This window comes from Camarhynchus parvulus, chromosome 26, assembly GCF_901933205.1.
Source record: "Camarhynchus parvulus chromosome 26, STF_HiC, whole genome shotgun sequence".
NCBI classification, from domain to species: Eukaryota; Metazoa; Chordata; class Aves; order Passeriformes; family Thraupidae; genus Camarhynchus; species Camarhynchus parvulus.
This window is the reverse complement of record NC_044596.1, coordinates 2,492,602-2,507,124: the sequence shown is the minus strand read 5'-3', so window position 1 is coordinate 2,507,124 and position 14,523 is coordinate 2,492,602.

Below are 14,523 nucleotides of genomic sequence, written 5' to 3'. Positions count from 1 at the left end.
CCTCCATGGAAGGTGGGCATATTTAGGCTGAGCAGACTGCAGTGGGTGCACCTGGAATGAGGGTGTAGGCAGCAGAGGGCTTGGGTGCTTGAAGCAATATATGTGCAATTAAGTTTTTGGAGTTAAAATTGACCCTGTGGTCTTCTGGAAGAGGTGATGGAGACCTTTGCTGCTCTGACTGGTGAGGTGGGCTCAGCCATTCCATCTTCCCCCTCACAGCTCCATCCTTCCCTTTAATCACCTTGTTTTATGACCTGCTCCCACACAGGGCATTGCACCTGCCAGGTCACTCAGCACCTGCTCAGGATCATGTACTTTTGCCCTCCAAATTAAAGCCACCTTCTGCTGCTCACATGCCTGTCAAACCTCCTGCAGCCTCTGCACAGCCTGACTGCAGCCCCTGCAGGGAAAAGTGCTATTTCCTGTCCTTTGAGGAGTTTACCTAAGGAATTTACCTGAGGGATTTACCTAAAGCTGCACCAGTGGATGCATCCTGCCAGTAATTTCTGCCCAGTTCATCAGGGCCCACAAACTTGGCTGAAAACCTAACAGTTGACTGTTGTTTTTGCTCAATTTAAATGAAAACCAGGTTTCAAAGCTTTCACTGCACTACCTTACTTTGAAGCAAGGGGCTGCCATTCTTAGGATGATTGAATATTTCCTCACCTCCTCTTTCTATCCCTGATTCTTCTTGTCCCATCCTTCATTTGAGGGGCCTCAGGACAAATTTCATTTGAGGGACAACAAGGACAAATGTCTGCACCGGGAGCAGGCAAGGAGACAACCCAAACCCTGGCTGGGCATCCCTCTCCCTTAAATTGCTGCTGCCCATTAGTCAGAGCCTGGCCCTGCAGCTGGTGCTCAGGTATCCCAGCTGAAGCAGATGGGACCCCATTCCCACAGGAATGGGGAGATCCAGGGTGGAACATGTGGTGGGGAGAACAAATGAAAGGGTGGAGGAGGAGGTTTGGGTCTGGCGCCCCGGATGGAGCCGGGGGTTTGTCCCGCTGGCGCTCCCCTGTCTGCCCAGGAAACAACCTGTGGTTTAAATATTGACTCTCCCTCCTGCACAAAGCCAGGCTGGGTGGGGATTGCTGCTGTTCTGTGCCCACGCCGTTTATCAGGCTCCAGTGGAGAACTGAGATTGCTGGGACTTTGGCCTCATCTGCTCCCAGCTGCCCGGGAGAGAAGGGAGGCAGCGACAGCAGCCAGGAGAGGGAATCTCAGGTCAGGGCTGGTCTGTCTCTCCGCTGGGCATGGATGCTCGAGTCTGGCAGGATCTGGAAAGCAGCAAGATGAGCCTTTGTGCCCAGGGAAGTGCAGCTGAGCTCAGAGCCAATGTTCCATCCTCTCCTTTCCCCTTGCAGAGCTGGCCTGCTGGAGACCCTTCAGTTCAGACCAAACCCCCTCCTGGCCATGCCACTCTCCTGCCGTGGAGCCGGGAGGGAACATCCCAGGGAGCCCTCCCGATGCCTGGATGGTGCCTGGTGTCTCCCTGGTGTCTGGTCAGCGGGAAGACCAGGGGCTGCCAGCCCTCCCCTGCAGCCATGGAGGGCCCCATCTTGCAGCCACGCATGAGGAAGTGCCCTGTGGCACAGCTGCCCTCGATAAGGCTGTTTGCTCTGTTCTCCCGCAGCGCCGAGCTCCACGTAGGCAAATAATTCCTTAAAAAAAAAAATATATATATGTAAAAAAATAATAACCCTCACAGAGGAGATCCTGCTGCTGGGGTGGTGGGGCTGGCTGGTGCCAGGAAATGCTCAGGGTGGGGACTTGGACTGGACCCAGGCACCAGCAGCACGGTGGCCCTGGACCTGTCCCTGTCTTCACACAGCCCCATCCCCTGGGATGGCCTTCACTCGAAATGGGGGATTACAGAGGAGCCAGGTCCTCGTGGATTCCCCCCTGGATAAGGGAAATCCCATCTGGAAACAAGGAGAAGAGGCCACAAAGAGCACAGGAGCAAAGCTCGGCACAGCAGCCTGACCTGCCACGCTGACAGGGACAGCTCCGTCCATCACTCACGGCTGGTAAGAGGATGGGAAGGAGGTGGGGAAGCTGCTTTCCATGCTCCTGCTTGCCTGCTACAGGGGTTTTTTTAGGGTAAACTCCCTCAAATCCCCCTAAACTGAGCTGCTCTGTTCCCTCCTGGGCAGTGCTCTCAGGGGGAGCCGGTGAAGTTTCATCCCACCCTGAGGGGAGCTGGGTCTTTTGGGGAAGAGGTGGCAGCACAAGGTCAGACTCCTTTCCCTGCAGCCACTGTGACCCCTGCACACCTCCTTCAGCACTTACACCGTGCTGTGCCCCCCATCCCAGGGGAGAAACAGGAGGGGAAAAGTCTCCCCAGCTTTAAACTTGTCCCTTCTCCTCCTGCTGTGACCCCAGGCCGGGCTGGCGTGGTGAGGGTGGGCATGGCTGTGGCTGCGGCCCTGGCTCGAGGCGCTGCCCCTCGCTGCAGACATGTGAACGCTCCCATCCCTCGGAATGGAGTTTCTCCCTCCCTGAAAAGCCGCCTGCGCTCTGCGGCCGGGCGGCTCTTGTCAGGCTGCCAGAGGAGGCCGGAGCAGCGTCACATGCAGCAAAGTTTTACAAGGCGAGCGAGCGTCTGGGGAGAGGGACGGGAGAGGGACCGACCGCCGCACGCACACACTCGGACGCACACGCGGAGAAACCTCCTCCAGGCTCCCTCCAGCTCTCATCCCAACGCTGATTTTTTTTCTTTCCTCCTTTTTTTCTTTTGTTTTTGGAAGAACAAAGACTTTGGGGTGGGTTGGCGCTGTTGTTTTTCCGGGGTTGCTGTCGGTGGATGGGGGGAGGCTGGAGGTGGAGAGGGGAGACGGTGGCTTGAATGTTAGAAAGTCCCAAATTTCCCTGGCCGAGTTGCCGAGATCATCTGTGCAAAACTTAGAGGAGGAAAGACGGGGGAGGGGGGGGGAAATAATTAAAAAATAAAATATGATGACGTCACTCAGAGCAGGGGTGCCTTCCCTGCTGCCTGTCAGATGCGCCTGAAAAGAACAGGGCAATAAAACAACAGCCGCCTCTGTCTCCCTCGTTAAACACGGCACTAATTGGATGTTAATTTTTCCTTGCTCTTCTCGCTGCTCGATTGTGAGGGCTCTGCCTGGCTCTCCCTCTCCCGCTTCCTTTCTTTCCTGTTGCAATGCTCTTGGCAGCTCTGAGGGACTCCGGACTGTGCGCTCCCCTCCCGCTCGTGGACTGGAATAATTCAGGAGCTGGGAGAATTAAAAAAGACGAGGCGCGGGGGCGAACGGTTCAGAAACGGGGCGGGCGTGATGGATTTTGAGAGCTACGCTAATCTCCCCGTTTCCCGTGCATTGTCCTGCCGACTTGGAGCTATTCTCTTCCCATTTGATTTCTCTTCCCTTCCTTTCCCTTCGCGTTGGGTTTGGACTGCAGGGCAAAAATAAATGTTTCAAAAAAAAAAAGGCATAAAAAAAAGGAAAAAAGGCAGGAAAAAATAGAAAAAATACTATAAAAAGGGGGGGAAATAAAGAAGAAAAAAGCCAAAAAAAAAAAAAAGAGGAAAAGAAAAAAAGCCTGGTTCAATGACGACAAACCCCCAAACCTCCTCCCAGCTCCCCCCGTCTCGCCGCGCTGCCTAACCCCTGCGTGGAAACAGGCATTTTAGGGAGCCAGAGCAGGAAGTTGTTGTTCTCTGTCTTGCCCAGGTCATCCTTCCAGGGTATGTGTGCAAGGGCGGTGGGCACGAGGGCTCGGTGGGCGCCCAGCAGCCGTCAGCCGCCCCCCACGCTACCCCCGGCCAACGAGGCGGGTGAGCAGCGCAGGGGGAACGGGGGCCGGGTGGTGTTTTGGGGGACGCAAGAGGGGCCCAAGGGACAGGATGGGTGGGGGAGCGGAGGGGAGGGAGCAGGAGGCGGAGGTGGGGGGAGAGAGCGAGAGCCGGGGAGTAAAGTCCTACCTGGGATCGGTGCCAACTTCCTGCAAAGGGTTACAGACCCGCGGCTTTGAGAGCCCACCAGAGGCGAGTGCGCTCTTGTCACGGTTCCAAGGCGAGATGAAGGCAGCGGGAACAGGTACAGCAGATGCCGAGTGGCCTCGTTTGCCCGGCGAGCGGGGCTTCGGCTCGATTTAAGCCTCGCCGACGAGGAGCCTTCGGTGCTCCCACCGGCGGGGGCCTCGCCATCCCCGCACGAGGCCACCGGGGCTGTCGGGTGCCAAGGGTGGGGTGGGTGGCTCGGTGGCGGGGGGTGTGTGCATGGCACGGGGGGGCCTCCGCAGCTCACTCGCCTTCTTGCCGTTTGGATTAACATGCGGAAGATGCGCCTGTCACTTTGCTTACTGTCAGCGCCGGCTCGGGGATGGGTGACGGCTTTGTTCGGCGCAGCCGGGGGAGCCGTGCCAACTCGGACTTGGCAGGCGAAGCCGGGTGGGCAGGGAGAGGGGGACGAGGGAGCGGGAACGGCTGCTGGGGCGGCTGCGGAGGGACGTGGCCGCAGGCCCGCGTCTGAGCACGGCGGCTTTCTGTTGGCGTGCGCCTCCCTCTCCCTCCCTCTCTCCCGCGCTCGCCTGCGCCCAGGCTGGTGCAGACAAAATGAAAACGTGTTTTGTTTTGGTTTTTTGGCATCTCCCCAGCAGCGCTACCAACCCCAGCTGCCCCCCCTCCGCTCCCTTTCCCAACCCGCCGTGACTCCCTTTTACAATCGGCACGACCCAGGTGCTTGGGCAGCAACAAAATAAGGCCAAAAATACCCCCTGGCACCCAAACCACCCCCAATCTGCCACCCTGGGCAACAACTGCTCCCAACCGTCCTCCATGGCGGGTGGGTTGTTGTTTGTATGTACATATATATATTTTGTCCTCTTTTTTTCCTGCCCCCATCGAGTCCCTCTCGCGTTGGGTGTGTGTGTTCCTATTCAAGGACCCACCACCTCCTGTCGTGCTAAAACCAGGAAGGAGGGAGCCAAGGGCTCATTTCTGCCTGGACGCCGGGGCGGCGTGCGAGGGAGACAACGATGGAGGACAAGAGGAGGGAGGAGAGGGATGGGAAGGCGGGAAAAGGAGCATGGGGAGGGCGGAAAAAAACAATCCACCTCCCCAGGCCTTTTGTTTAACCTGCATCGATGCAAAGAGGGGTCTTGGGGGTTTTTTCCCTCCCCTTGTCCTTTTTTTTCGCCATGTGCTTGAGCCTCATGGGGCGTTTTCGAGCCTGACGGGGCAACTTTCCGGAGCGGGCGGTGTCGGAGGTTGATTTTTTGGGAGGCGACAGGCTCGTCCCGCAGGCGCGCGGCTCCCAGTGCAGGAATTCCTGCCAGCTCGCCTTTGTGCCAGCCTCCCTTGGCCTTGGGTGTCTCGTTCGGATGGAGCCTGGCATCCAGGCACCGCCCATTTCTTGGCATTGAGCTGCGAGGAGAAGGAAAGGGGAGAGAGCGAGCAGAGAGAAGGGAAAAAAAAAAGCTGTCTCACTCAAACTGGCCTTTCTCGGAAAAGGATCCTTCCCCGATGATTGTCCGGATAAGCGGAGCTAAATCCAGCCACTACTCAACAACAAAACCACTCTCTTCCACGGTGCGTCTCTCTTGCTGCCTTGGTACGAAATCGAACCTCACTCTTAATTTTGGTTGCTTTTTTTTTTTTTTTTTTTTGTCCGTGCGGTTGGGGTTTTTTTGCCTTTGATTTGAAATAATGTTTTGTTCCTCCACTTGCTTTGTTGTTGCTGTAACCTGCCTTCTCCCCGAAATCCCTTCCTGCCGAGTCCTCTGGCCCTTGGTGCTAAAACACCCGACTTTAATCAGTCTCCTAGAGAGGGATGTATAGCATAGCAGATAGGCAGGTCCCTACGTGCAGCATTTGGAGCAGAACTGGAGGGTGATTTCTCTCCCTGCCCTCGCCCCACCACCCGGGACGTCCCCAAGAGCCGCCCGGAGCTGGGCATCATCGCCCGGGTGCCTCTTTGGTTCCCCAGCGGGCACCACCGAGGGGGAGAATGTGTGGAATCATGTCGGATTTGCAATTCAACATGGCAGCCGGAGCAAACGTGGTGGGAGACGCTGGGCACGGGCACTCCCGGCAGCGCCAGCGCAGGGTGGGGGCACGGCAAGAGCGGATGCACGGACAGGGAGGACGAGAGGACAGCGGGGCGGACAGCGGGGCGAGGTCAGAGCAGGAGGATCATTTTATTTCATTTCATTTGAAGGGGGTGAGTTGCACCAGGAGCGGTCTGGGAAGGAGGGAACTCAAGCCGCCTGGTTTTGTCAGCATTAACTGTTTAGAAGCTGGCTGGTTCCCCACGCTGGCACGGCGTGCCCGGGCGGGCGCGGGGCTGGGAGATGCCCGGCAGCGGGGTGGGACGGGGCACTCCGGAGGCGGCTTTTCCTGGAGCCACGGCGGCCTCGGGGATGGGCCGGGCGCTGCTGGAGGAAGCCCTGAGAAGGCTCGGGGTGGAGGAAGCCCTGCGAAGGCTCGGGATGTTCCCAGCCTCTGCTGGAGGGAGCCCTGCGAAGGTTTGGGATGTTCCCAGCCTCTGCAAAGGCTCAGGATGTTCCCAGCCTCTGCTGGAGGGAGCCCTGCGAAGGTTTGGGATGTTCCCAGCCTCTGTGAAGGCTCAGGGTGTTCCCAGCCTCTGCTGGAGGGAGCCCTGCGAAGGTTTGGGATGTTCCCGGGCCCTGCGGCTCCTCCGGCCTCGTGCAGGTTCGCGCCTCGCACCGGGGCGAGGTTTGGCACGGCCGAGGCTCCGCAGGGTGGCCCGGCCCTACCCGAGCCCAGGGCTTGCCCCAGCGTGGGGGAATATGCCCTCTTTCTGTCAAACTTAATTTAGGCCTGGCTGGGACACAACAAAAGCAGCTTGTTTGCAGGGCAGGGTCCTCCTTCCTGGCTGCTGCGCACTCCGCAGGCGCTCGGAGCCATGGAAGCCACCCCTCCTCCTTCACCAAATTTTTCCTCCCCGCTCCTCCTCCTTTTTCTGAAAAAAAACCCCTTTTTCAGTGAGTAACGCATGGCCCTACAGTAAAACCTTCAAACTGGCCACAAAGCGCCCAAATGCTGCGGCCCTTCTGTGCCTCTGTGACCCAGCAGCCTGCGCTGGCTGTATCAGCCCTGCCCTGGGGACATTCCCAAAACTGCCTTACCCACCAGGATGGTGACAGCCTCCCAGAGAGGGTGTCCTGGGCATTTCACATCTTCCTGACCCCACAGGGAGCTCTGTGGCCTCGTGCACCCTGGTTTGGTGGCTGGGACTCTACGGTCCTGTCCTGGACCTTGCTTGTTGTGCTGTTTCCACAACACTCCACGGCTGGTTTGGCATCTGAAATCCCCCCATTGTGAGGGATTTCAGGCATTTGTGGGGTCTGACCCCCAAAATGTGCCAGGATGGTCTCTTCAGCAGAGCACGTGGACACAGTGGGTTACATCCAGACCCTCGATTCCAGTGAAAAGGCAGCACAAGTGTTTTACTCATCATTGCAGCTTTTCCTTCGCAGATTATTTACACAAAGAGGGGCTGGGGTGAAACCAGACCTTTCCCAATTTGCTCACAATCCCTATTGCTTTCCTGTGAAAATCTGGTGGAGAAAAAATATTTTTAAAAAAACCCCAAAACCCCACTGAAGCTCCTGCAAGCAGCCTGAGAGGAAAAAAAGTCTGAACTCAAGCAAGGCTCTTCTGACGTGTCCTAAGCAAAACATCTGGCACCCCTGGAAGAGCCATCCAGCCAAGGGACACAGCTGTTTTATTCCACAGCTCGCAGCACAACAGGGCTCGTGCTTCCAGAACATGGCTCAGCAGAAAGGGTGAATTCTTGAAAGGGGGAGTCAGATCTTTCTGCTGTTTATTGCTTCTGAATCCCCAGTTTGCTCTCAGGCTGTTCTGGTGTGAGCTCTGCTCCATCTCCTGGCAGGAGACCAGGAGCTTTGCTCTGAGGCTGGAGCCTCGTTCAGCTGCTGTAACCCCCAGCAGGCAGCAGAGCCACTCTGGATTTGCACAGACATTCCTCACAGCAGGATCAGGCCCCCAGGTTTCTCGAGGGTGGCTCTGGGTAATTTCCTTTCCTTAAAAGGACCAAGTTTGGCCAAGGCAGAGTTTGAATTGTGATTTCCTTTTTTCTTTTTCCTCTTTTTTTTTTTTTTAATCCCCTACAACTCACAGCAAAATTTGTATTGGTGAGAACTGCCTGATTTACAGCTGCAGAAAATGCTGAGCTCTGTGTCTCCACAGGCCAGACCTGAGGGGGAAAGGTTCCCCCATGCTGGACCATCCATGTAAGCAGCTTCACCACTCCAGGAACCACTTCTGGTGGGGAAAGAAGGGGTAAAAGGCAATGAAACTAATTTGACCTCTGTGGGCTCCACCCTCAGCCTTTCTACTAATTGTTCCAAGGGATTTGGGGGTGCAAGTTTCATGAGATCCTTGCAGAAGCCCATCCAAGGCAGAGCTGATGCTGGCAGGCTCCCTGGGGAACATGGTGCCTGAGCACAGCCAGATTGAATTCACCCTCTGTACCACCCCATAGAAGAATCAATCCCATTTATTTTTCCCTCTGCAGTGTTTTTCTCTCTCTGCCACCTCTCCTCATTTCTCTCTACCTTTTTTCTGTGGTACTGGTTTTTTATGTTGGAGTTGCTCATAGCTACTGTTTAACTTTGGTGAGAATTGGCTCTGTGAAAGGTGAGGTCTGGGAGGACACAGGAGGTGACCAGTTTGTTATTGTAGGGCTGCTCATGGGCACTGAGCTGTGCTGTCTGGCTCTGCAGCTGGAAAGCCCAGGAGACACGCAGGGTTTGGCATGCTAAGGCTGCTCTCCAGATAGTCCTGGCCACAGGAAATGTGAGAGAAGTGGCCCTGCAAAGGACACAACCACCACTGCATGAAGTGAGGTCTGCGCAGTCAGAGGGGTGGGGGCTGTGTTGCTGAGGTGATGGCAGCCAAATGTCACCCTGGGGGTGGCTTCACTGCACCTCTGCTGCTCATTCCCACACCAGGGTTTCCCCCAGCACTGCTTTTCCCCTCTGTGGTTGCTGCCAGCATCACCGTCCTGCTGGGCTTGGGGGCCCTGCCCAAGGGAGGTGGCCGTGCATCCCTGGCTCCTGCAAGGCTGGGCAGGAGCTTTCTCCTCATCTGCACAACAAGCATTGTGCTTCTTCCTCCTTTCTCCTTCCTCCTCTTCCCCCCAGCTTTAGGGCAGCCACCTTTATCTCAATTTTGGGTCTGGTGTGGACTCACAGGATGGTCCATGCTGATGTTTCATTGCCAGATGTGAAGACCTGAAGCAGCTTTGTAGCCTGGCAGTTTCTGGGAGTAACACCAAGAGTTCAGGTTCTCTCATCCTTCAGTCTGGGTTTGCCTGGCACTGGGCATCAGCTCTGATGAGGGGAAGGGAGGCTGTGGGGCAGCACAAGGCATCCTGGCACATGAGCCAGAGTGAATCTGGGTGGGGAGCAGGCACAAACATGGGAGCATTAATTGCATCAATTTTGGCAACAGAAAGGTGAGCTCAGGCTGGTAGTGGAGGCACCCTGGGCATGCAAGGGGAGAAGGTCCCAAAATCCCAACTCAGAGCAACAAGCTGGGTTATAGAGTTTTCTGAGCAGGAAACTCCTCACAGAGACTCCACCCAAAGTCAGGGCAGCTGCTGATGCCAGTGTGATTGATAGCTTTAGTGTCTGCACATCTGCATACCTGCTCCCAGAGCTCCAGTTTCTGGGAGGAGGGTTGGGCTAAGGCCCCTGGAGCTGAGCAGCCCCACAGGGAGGATGCCTGGGACCATCCCCACAGCTGCTGTGTGACAGTGGTCACAAGGGTTCTCGGATGAGGGAAGAGACGAGAATGTTGACTCTATGTTCAGAAGGCTTGATTTATTATTTTATGATACATATATATTACATTATAACTATACTAAAAAGAAAAGAAGGAAAGGTTTTTTCAGAAGGCTAAGCTAAGAATAGAATAGGAAAGAATGATAACAAAAGCAGCTGGCTCGGACAGAGAGCAAGAGCCAGCTCTGCCGTGACTGGTCACTGAATCAAAACATCCACACGAGACCAACCATGGATCTACCTGTTGCATTCCACAGCAGCAGATAACCATTGTTTACATTCTGTTTCTGAGGCCTCAGCTTCTCAGAAGGGAAAATCCTAAAGAAAAGGATTTTCACAAAAATGACTGTGACACTGCTGTGTGTTGGGAGCACTTTGCTGCCTCTGAAGAGAGCTGGGATGAACACAGAGGGACATGGATAAAAGGAGGGCTTTGCTGCTTCCTCCAAGGTGGCACTGCACAAAATCCAAGCTGGTGATTAAACCCATCCACTTGGCATGTTTCAGTGTCCCAGATATAATACAGATGAGGTTTCCAACATCACCTCCCAATTCAGTCTGGCCAGCCATCCCACAACGTGGAATTGCTTCTGCTGCTTTAAATCCACAAAACTTCCTTCTCTCCCTGTCCCCAACAGCCACACACCAAACCCCACCCTCGGGGCAGCTGCATCTCAGCAGAGATGAGGAGACACACAGTGAATGATGTGTCAAACCCAACAGTCTTTGTTGTTGGCCTTGCTAACCCTGAAATCTTCCTGGCTCTTCAGAGAGGCAGCAGCAGCAGAAGAGCCTGGCTACAAACTCACAGAGCAGGGAGAGCTGAGCTGATGGAGCCGGGCTGTGCAGGATCTGCCCCTGCCCCGGGGCTGGTCCAGCCGTGCCTGAGCACGGTGGGAGCTCCCATCTGGATGTGCATGTCAGCTTTGCAGTCCCGGCCCTCCCCTGCCCGGGGGATTAACAGAGCTGCGGTTCCCAGGGCGGGGGAGGGCCTAATGAGCACAGACAGGATAACCAAGCAGGTATGGGCTTCCTGTACTTTAGGGCTCAGGAGGAAATCCTGCAGCTGGTGAATCTGGATACGATTAGTGTCCATTTCTCCCTGTGTAATCAACCCATCTGTTCATCCTTGTGCATCAGCCACGCACGCCCCACTGCAGGCAGATGCCTCTGGGGCACTGTGCTCATCCCTGCCACAGCCCCACTGCAGGCAGATGTCTGTCTCAGGCACTGTGTCCATCCCTCTCTGCCCCTCTGCAGGCAGATGTCTGTCTCAGGCACTGTGTCCATCCCTCTCTGCCCCACTGCAGGCAGATGTCTGTCTCAGGCACTGTGTCCATCCCTCTCTGCCCCTCTGCAGGCAGATGTCTGTCTCAGGCACTGTGTCCATCCCTCTCTGCCCCACTGCAGGCAGATGTCTGTCTCAGGCACTGTGTCCATCCCTCTCTGCCCTTTTCTCTGCCCCCTGCAGGCAGATGTCTGTCTCAGGCACTGTGTCCATCCTTCCTCCTCCCCCCACTGCAGGCAGATGTCTGTCTCAGGCACTGTGTCCATCCCTCTCTGCCGCAGCCACTCAGGCAGGATGGGAACAAGGCTCGCTCTGAGCCCGGCCAGCCCGCCTGCTCCTCTCCCTGCTGGGTTGGGGCAGCCCTGGAGGAGCTGCAGCCAACACAGCACAGTCCCAAACAGCAGCACCCAGCCCTTTTCTGCCTCCCCTTGTCCTTTTTTGCCATGTGCTTGAGCCTCATGGGGCAACTTCCCGCAGCGGGCGGTGTCGCAGGTTGATTTTTTGGGAGGCAGCAGGGCCTCCAGTGCAGGAATTCCTGCCAGCTCGCCTTTGTGCCATCCTCCTTTGGCTTTGGGTGTCTCATTTGGATGGAGCCTGGCATTCAGGAAAAGCCACTGCTGTGGCAGGAGGGAGGGTGGCTGCTCCTGAGGGCCTGGAGCAGTTCAGAGGGATCGCTGTGACACACAGATAAGCTCAGCTTTCCAGACTCTGCCTGCTCATCCCAGCTCAGCTGTGCCACAAGCAGGTAAAGGTGGATTATGTTTGGCTGCCTGACTTCAAAGCCTTGTTCATCCCATGGGATGCTGAGCACAGGACACACGGGCCCCTCATGGTCAGGAGAGGGACTGAACTCTCAGTCCTGCTCTGTAAGAACACTGGGAAAGTTCATAGGTGCTGTGCAGGATCCTCAGGGCTCATTTCAGCTTCTTTGCCTTGGCAAATTTTGTCCAACTATGCCAAAAAAACGACAGCCCTGTGGTGGGTTACAAATGTCAGGTAATGCACCAGCCTGGGCTGAAATGAAATCAGAAGAGGAGCTGGTGTGTGGATCAGTGGGTGTTATTTTTTTGTAGGGCAGTGGCTGAAGTTTGCATGGTCCTTTAGGGTCTTCTGAAAGGTCCAGCTTGGTGACAGAGGTGGGACAAAACTCAGGGTTACAATTCCCAGTCCTGGTGTCCTGACCCTGCTGTTGACCTCCACTGAAACAGCCCTTCCTGGTGGTCACTGGAGTGTCCTGGGGATCTGTCACACCAAGTGCTGTCCATGTGAGGGTGAAGGTTGTCCCTACCCAGGGCAGTTCACATGCACAGCCCAGTCCTCCCCCGTGTGAGGTGTTCAGGGATGCAGGCACCTGAGCTCCTGCCAAAGAGTCATTACAGCCAGCAACAATCTCAGGAATGCAGCCCAGGTTAAACATTTCATTTGCTTTCAAGGGCTACTTGTTGCTTCATTTCTAAATGCAACCTGTCCTCAGCCCCCCGGGCTGCTCTGTGGCTCCTAAATCTTCTGATTTTTGTTTGGTTTGGAACGCACTGATTTACCATAAGGAATAAATGAAAAGCAAAAGAAAACAGCAGTACTTGTTTGCATAGGCCCTACGTTGTTCTGTGCTCTGCTGCTGCTGAAATAGGAGTGACAAATCCCAATCCCTGGACAGAGGTTTTTTGGGTGGTGGCTGTGTGCAAACAGGGCTGGGGAAGATAAACAAGCAGGAAAAAAATGGGTTCAGGAAATGACAGTTGAGGATGGTCAATCAGCTGATGGGTCAAAGCCAGCACAAGACCATCAATTAGCAAAGCCATATTGATATTGTTTCTCCAAAGCATTTTTGCATCCACAGAGAGGTCTGAGAGCTGGATCTGTGGTCAAACTTGGCTGCAGTTAGGAATCTGTACAGTTTCTATGTTGCAAAGGGGGAGTTTTAGAAAGGATTCTGCCTGTAGAAAATATGTCCACAGTTCCAGAAGGGCTCAGCCAAAAGGGTGATGAAAATCTGTCTGTTGGTGTCATCGTCAGAACTGCTGGAGGTGGGAACATTTGCTAATCTTGCTTATTTTAGGGGCCCTGCTTTCAGAAGCAGTTCAGTTCTGAAAATGCAGCTCTGAAAACTCAGCTCTTCAGAGTCTCATACAATACACCTCAGACTAGACTAAAGAGGGATGAATTTTTCAGACTGTAGGTTCTTGCTTGCTTAATTATGATTTTCAGCTTCTTTCCATTCGGTCTTTGCATTGTGTAAATGTGACACAGAAGGAATAGCTGTGACATTGCCTGGTGTTTTCTGTTCCAGCTGAGGAGGAGCCAGCTAAACCTGCAGGGTTGGTGTGGAAGGAGAATTTAATTTCACATTTGGGAATCAAACTCAGTTCCCTGAGTAATCTAAATTGTCACAATTTCTCTTCCTCCAGCGCCCTCAGGCCTGGGGACAGTGTCACTCTTAAGGGGTAACTTTGGCACCCTGAGGCAGTGCAGGCTTGAGCAGGATTGTTGTATTCATACCAAACATGAATTCAAGCTCCTGTGGTTACATCTCTATTGGAACCTTTCAGTGGGTTAAAATCTCCACTGTGGGCTTTGACTTCCCTGTTCAGTTGCCTCAATAGACACATTAGGTGCCTGAAGCTGCCGAAAATGGTTTTTGGATGAGCTCAGGACTGGCCAAAGCCTAAACTGGTTTGGCTTGCAGGATTTGTGGCAGCTGCAGCTCCAAATCCAGCCTGGGATGGGTCCCGGAGAGATGGACAGAGAAGGCATGTCTCACTTCAGAGAGTTCTCTGCCACCATCCAGCTTCTGGAAGAGAGAGGAGGAGCAGCCCTGGGTGTGAGCAGAGCTCCAGAGCAGGGTGAGATGTGGGTCACAGACTGCTGGGCATGAATTAGAGAGGTCAGCAATGTTGTCAAAACCCTGGCTTGGGGTTTTTCTGGAGCCCCAGAGCTCGGTCTGTGATGTGGCAGCTCCATCTTCATCCGTGGTGGGAGCAGGAAGGAGCTTGGATGGGCTCAGCCTTTGTACTTCAGGAGTGCCAACAGTATGAATAATGTATAGAGTTCAATTCTTCTCTCCCTGGCCAGGGGCAAGGTGTCCCAGCTGATAAGAACTGGGAGCCCAGTCTTGTTAAAGCCAGTGTTAGACTTAGACCTTCATGAGATCCACTGCCTCAAGCAATTCTATTGTTCAAAGCGCATTTGGTTAATTAGTACATTAACTAATAACCTTCTCAGCATCCCAGGTAGGGAATATCTGTCTCCCAAAGGAGGAAACAGGCAAAGTGACTCACTAAGACTGCATGCAGAAGCTTAGCAATGCAGCTGTTAAGTCTGGGTTTTTCTGTCCCAAATGGTTTTGTGTGACTGCTGCTGCCTTATGCACATAATTTCCCTGAGACAGAAATGGAGGAGTCCTAAAAACTCCCAAGAGAGTGCTGAGGCCCAGTGAGGGAAGG